Source organism: Vombatus ursinus, unplaced genomic scaffold (assembly GCF_900497805.2).
Source record: "Vombatus ursinus unplaced genomic scaffold, bare-nosed wombat genome assembly UNPS02014772.1, whole genome shotgun sequence".
Taxonomy (NCBI): domain Eukaryota; kingdom Metazoa; phylum Chordata; class Mammalia; order Diprotodontia; family Vombatidae; genus Vombatus; species Vombatus ursinus.
This window is the reverse complement of record NW_020954550.1, coordinates 25,722,488-25,728,305: the sequence shown is the minus strand read 5'-3', so window position 1 is coordinate 25,728,305 and position 5,818 is coordinate 25,722,488. Positions and strand designations below refer to the sequence as shown.

Genomic DNA, 5,818 nt, shown 5'->3' with positions numbered 1-5,818 from the left:
CAGCAATACTGGATGAAGATCAACTATGAATGACTCTACTCTTAGCAACACAATGATCCAAGACAAGTGCAAAGGACTCATGGAAGGAAAATACTATCTACATCCAGATAAAGAACTGATGGACTCTGAATGCAGATGGATGCATTTTTTCAATTACTTTATTATTTTTCATGTCCCCTCCTTTTAATCTGTTTCTTCTTTCATAACTTTGACTAATATGGAAATATGTTTTACATGTAATCACATGTATACCCTATATCAAATTGCCTACCATTTTAGGAAGAGGTGAGGGAAAGGAGTGAGGGTAAAAAAAATTGGAACTCAAAATCTTGTAAAAAAATTATGCTAAAAATGTGATTGGGGAAAATACTATTAAGATGGAAATAAAAAAAAAATCACCACAAACCCTCTGTTGAAAATGATTGGCATTTTCTGCAAGTAACATTAATCAGAATAGTGGGCTGACTACCATGGGTTCTATGTTAATTTACAAGAATAAAGGGAATATATGAGTATTTCAACATTACAATACTGTGCCCAGTAGATGAGTTGAAAAATGTTTTTGAAGGCATCTGCAAGAAAGATTTTAGCATGAAATAATACAAGACACAGGGACTGTTCAATAAGAATTCAATTGGACAAATACTTATTAAACTACATGAAAAGAATTGTGTTAGGCTGCACATACACTGACAAAAAAATAAAACAGACTTTACCTTCAAGGAGCTTCTGCCTTCCTGGGGCCATATAATGTGCACACAAATTACACAGATTAATAGTTAGTTCCAGGTAATTTGAGAAAGATTGAATATGTGTAACTGTTAAGATGAAGGGTAGATCAGGAAGGCTCCATGGAGGAGTTGGCATCTCCACTTTAGCTCATCATAGACACTACTAGGAGTGGGCAAAGGAATAGAAAATATGACACAGTTCCTAAATGCTGTTCAAACTATGGCCTCTAAAGGGGTTGATATCAGGATAGCAAAAGAGCCAGCACAATGTCAATACTTTTCTGCTTAGTATGATGTGAGATTTGATCTCTCTAACCATAGGTTCCCGGCTTCATTTCCTTCCTTAGTCAGTCTTACTCTTATGATCAATAATTTCAGTAATGCCCTCCCCTATGCCCTTGAATCCCAAGACCCCTTAGTTTTGCAAATTCTTTTTTCAAATATTCTGTTTAATTATGTTCATAATTTAGTGTTTGTAGTCTCTCATGTAGTGACATACCAATTGCTTCTTTTTTCCATTTTATATACAAGAACATAACAGAGTAACTGAACCTAGTTCTGAAATAGATCCCATCAGTCAAGGAAGACATTCCCTCATGCCCTAGACTGGCTCCTCCAATGACCAGCATCACTCTACTCAAACTGTACCTTAAGTTAAATAAATTGCACAGTAATAGCTACTTAGAGCAAGTTTTGAAATCATGTATACAAAAAATTCAGGTTTTTTGTTTTTCCCAAGATAGGTGAGAAACCTCCAGCCATGTTTTTGGGCCCAGGGAAAGTTCTTATGACCCTAGTTCCCAAACCAAAGTGTCAGGAAATGGCTGCCACACATCCTAATCTGCCTATGTGTAGAGGACAACTCTCCTCATTCTGAAACTATTCCATCTACATTGCACCTTGCTTCTCAGGGGAATGTCCATGAGAATCAAATAGTTTCCACTTGGAATCTGGGAGATAGAGGCAAAGGTGAAGAAGTACAGGAAGGGAGTAACATGAGACATAACCCGTGGAGCTGAGGCCAACCCCGGTTTTATTTCATGCAAGGTTTTTAACAGTAGTACAAAGCTCAGATTTCAGAGTTCCTAGGAACTACTCAGCTCCTGATGCCTTGATTTCTGCCATGACAGTTGACTCCCCAGTGAAAGTTAAAAGAACTAAAGGCAGTAGTCCACATTAGTTGAAAACTGAATTTTCATCCAACAATTTATGCTCACCTGTGGGAGGCAGTTCAAAAGGCAGCCAGTCACTCTGCAGTGCCTCTTTCACAAAGCTGTAGAGTGCAGACAGCCTCTCTCAAGTATAGAAGGTAACCTGGAGGACGTGCCTTTCTGGAAAGTGGACCAGTAAGAGGGTATAGGCAGATTTGCATATTTTCCTCTGTTCGTCATTCTCCCTTATGGCTTAGATCTGAAATTTACACAGCCCTTCCATGGTGTCCACTCTTAGTTTCTTCTCCTGTTTGAGCTCCTCTGCTGCGAAAGTTGAAGAAGTGTCCAGGTAGGTCAAACTGGGCAGGAGAGAGTTTGAAAACTCATGGCTGCCAGGCCAGCTGAGTCAGCATGGGTAGTTCTGCAGGGTTACCTTGTTACTGTTCCAGCTTCTCCACTTGGGCTATTGCATCCTCATTCAGCACATAAAATTCTTCTGAGGTTTCTTTTTCTGGAATAGCTGGTGTCATCTTCTCAAACCCGATGGCCTCAAAAAACTCATTAGCCCCTTCTAGGCAGTTGGTCGGTTCCTGAAACACTTTGTTTTGCTATTTGATTTTCTTATATTTCTTCTCTTATGGATGAATATGGATGTAGTCCAGGTATTTGGCAATGGTGTTCACCCCCAACTTCAGTTTTTCTCAGTTCTTGTTGAATGTATAGATTTTCCTAATGGAAACAGACACTGGATCTTGGCCTGAGTGCTAACTAAGAGCCTGTGATATGGTTATTCCTCTGATCCTTTCCCAGGGTGGTCCAGTGAATGGGTAAATAAAAGAAACCCTAGTTACAGACAGGTTGGTGCACCCCTCCTCTTTAGCCTCAGCTACCACACATTTCCTGCAGAAGATTCAGTGCACCCACTGATGGTGACTTCTGCTTGTAATTTCTTCTTCACCTGGTTCTGAATAGCATCCTGGAACATGGGTCCCTGGGACCTTGGACTGCTTATGCTGCAGCCTGGCTCATTGGTCTGTCCCTGGTGGGGTTGATTGGTTACTTACTGGGTCAGCTTTTCCTTGGGGTCCTTTTCCCCCATGAAATTTGCTAGTTTCAAGAGGTCCTGTGCTGTTGAACTTCATGTCTGCCTTGATGCACTGAAAGAATGTTTTCACAGTGGCAGTTTGGAAGGGACTATGGCTAGGGCTCCAGTAGTCCTGGACTGGAGCAGCTCTGATCAACAAATGGAAGTTGTGCAATACTTATACTGCTAACCCAATCAGGGATAAGTTACCATATGCCTCCTACATTCCCACTTTTCAGCAGATGAATGTTCCTGGAGGAAATTATAAAATCATATGATTCATTATTATATGTAAGAAGATGTAAAACATTGACAATTCTTGAAAAGTGAGCTCTACACAAACATACACACACATACATACACACACACACAAAATCAGTGTTGATATTTGCATAGTAGATAGAGAACTAGCTTCAAAACCAGGAATATCTGGGTTCAGTTGTAGACTTTGACATATACTAGCTGTATGTTATTTAGTTGTGTGACCTTTTACAAAGTCTCTTAAACTCACAGTGCTCTAGGCAACTTTTTAAAACTAAATTTCAGTCATATTAAACTAAACTTCAGTGGTATTCAACTAAAATTCATTGGTATTAGAAGTTTCCTATACAAATGAAATCACAGTTTCAATTACTATCATTGTCCATCTAGCCTGTCTACCAGAATTACAGATCCCCACATTTAGAAAGAGCTAGTGAGGCTGTCTAGTCCAACTGTTCAACAGATCCCCATCTATTTTACCCTCCCTCATGAGGCAGTCCATTCCTGAAGTATCATAGTGCCTAGCACAATGTAACCATTTAGTTTCTAGTCAATTGTTCCTATTCTATACATCTTTAGTTGTTCTCCTTATTTCTATCTCTCGACCCTGTCCCTGACTTCTTCATATTATTATCGTCACCTTCATCATCATCATCATTATCACCACTACCATTTATATAGTGACTACTATGTTACAGGCAATGTGTCAAGTGCTTTACAAATATTATCTCATCTGATCATCACAACAACCCTGTATGGTACATGTAATTATTATCTCAATTTTATAGCTGAGGAAACAGGCAAATAGAGGTTGAGTGACTTGTCCTAGGTCAAATAGCTAGTAGGTGTCAGAGGCTGGATTTGAATTCAGATCTTCCCAATTCCTGGCCCAACTCTATCCACTGAACCACTTAACTGCTTTTGGCCTTTAAAACCATGTCCCGGGGTGGCTAGGTGGCCCAGTGGATAAAGCCCTGGCCCTGGAGTCAGGAGGACCTGAGTTCAAATCCAGTCTCAGACACTTGACACTTACTAGCTGTGTGACCCTGGTCAAGTCACTTAACCCCAATTGCCCTCACCAACAACAAACAAACAAACAAACCAAAAAAGACCACGTCCCTCTACTGCTGTCTCATTCTGGGACTTCCTTCATTGTTGGGGACCTCTTCTTCCTGGAACAATCTACCGTCTCGACACCCTACTCACCATGGAATATCCCTCTGCAGGGACCTCCTTCTTTCTTCTATTGGCAAGTTCCTCCTGGAGCCTCTATTTCATGGAAGATCTGAGGGTGGCCAGTCTACGTTCATCTCCTGCCACTGTTAGGGACTTCCTCTAGACTTCAAAACCATGTTCCCCATATTACCCTCCCCACAAATGCACCTTCCACCCTTACTTTTCAGTTCCCTTTTCTATGTTGCTTTCCCTTATTAGAATGCAAGGTTCTTGAAGCCAGGGACTATATTTTTCTTTTCTTTGTTTTTTTTTTTGTTTGTTTGTTTGTTTGTTTTTTCTCAATATCCCCAACACTTGACACAATACTCACTGGCACAATGTGACTGTCACATATTAATGCTTAATCAATGCTTATTCCCTTCCTTCTTTACATGAAGCTAAATATATTTTTCTGCAACTTCTTCCACTTATCCTTAGGCCTGTCTCTAGGGCCAAGCAGAGCAAGTGTGATCCATCTTTCTTGTAACAGTTCTTATTAATTTATTTATTTTTAGTTTTCAACATTCACTTCCACAAGATTTTGAGTTTCAAATTTTCTCTCCATCTCATCCCTCCCTCCACCTCAAGACAGCATGCATTCTGAATACCCCATCCCCTAATCTATCCTCCCTTCTATCTCCCCCTACTTCTACCCTTGGCCCCTTCCCCTTCTATTTTCCTGTAAGGCAGGATACATTTCTGTACTCCATTGCCTGTATATCTTATTTCCAAGTTGCATGAGAAAACAATTTTTAACATTTGTTTTTAAAACTTTGGGTTCCAAATTTTCTCCCTTCCTCCCTCCCCATCCACCCTTATTGAGAAGGCAAGCAACTTCATACAGGTTATACATGTGTAGTCATGCAAAACCCTTCCATATAGTGATATTGTGAAAAAAAAACAACAACTATATTTCCCTTCATCCTATCCCACCCTCCATTTATTCTACTCTCTCTTTTGACTTTGTCCCTCCTTAAAAGTGTTTGCTTCTGATTACCCCCTCCACCAATCTGCCCTCCCCTCCCACCTGCTTTCTTATTCTCTTTTTCCTTATTTTCCTGTAGGGTAAGATAGATTTCCATACCCAAATGAGTGTGTATGTTATTTCCTCCTTAAGCCACATCCAATGAGAATAAGATTAACTCATTCCCTCTCACCTTCCCCCTCTTCATTGCCACTGTAAAAGCCTTTTCTTGTTTGTTTTATGTGAGATAATTTATCCAATTCTACCTCTCCCTTTCTCCTTCTCCCAGTATAATTCTCTCTCATCCTTTAATTTTATTTTTAGATATCACCCCTTCATCTTCAACTCATCCTGTGCCCTCTATCTATCTATCTATCTATCTATCTATCTATCTATCTATCTATCTATCTAT

General features: G+C 39.9%; 1 pseudogene; it reads right to left on the bottom strand.

Annotated features, from left to right (window-relative positions):
• Window positions 1-1,769: 1,769 nt before the first annotated feature.
• The window catches only part of LOC114044088, a 126,416-nt pseudogene continuing 122,367 nt past the window's right edge, over window positions 1,770-5,818 (bottom strand).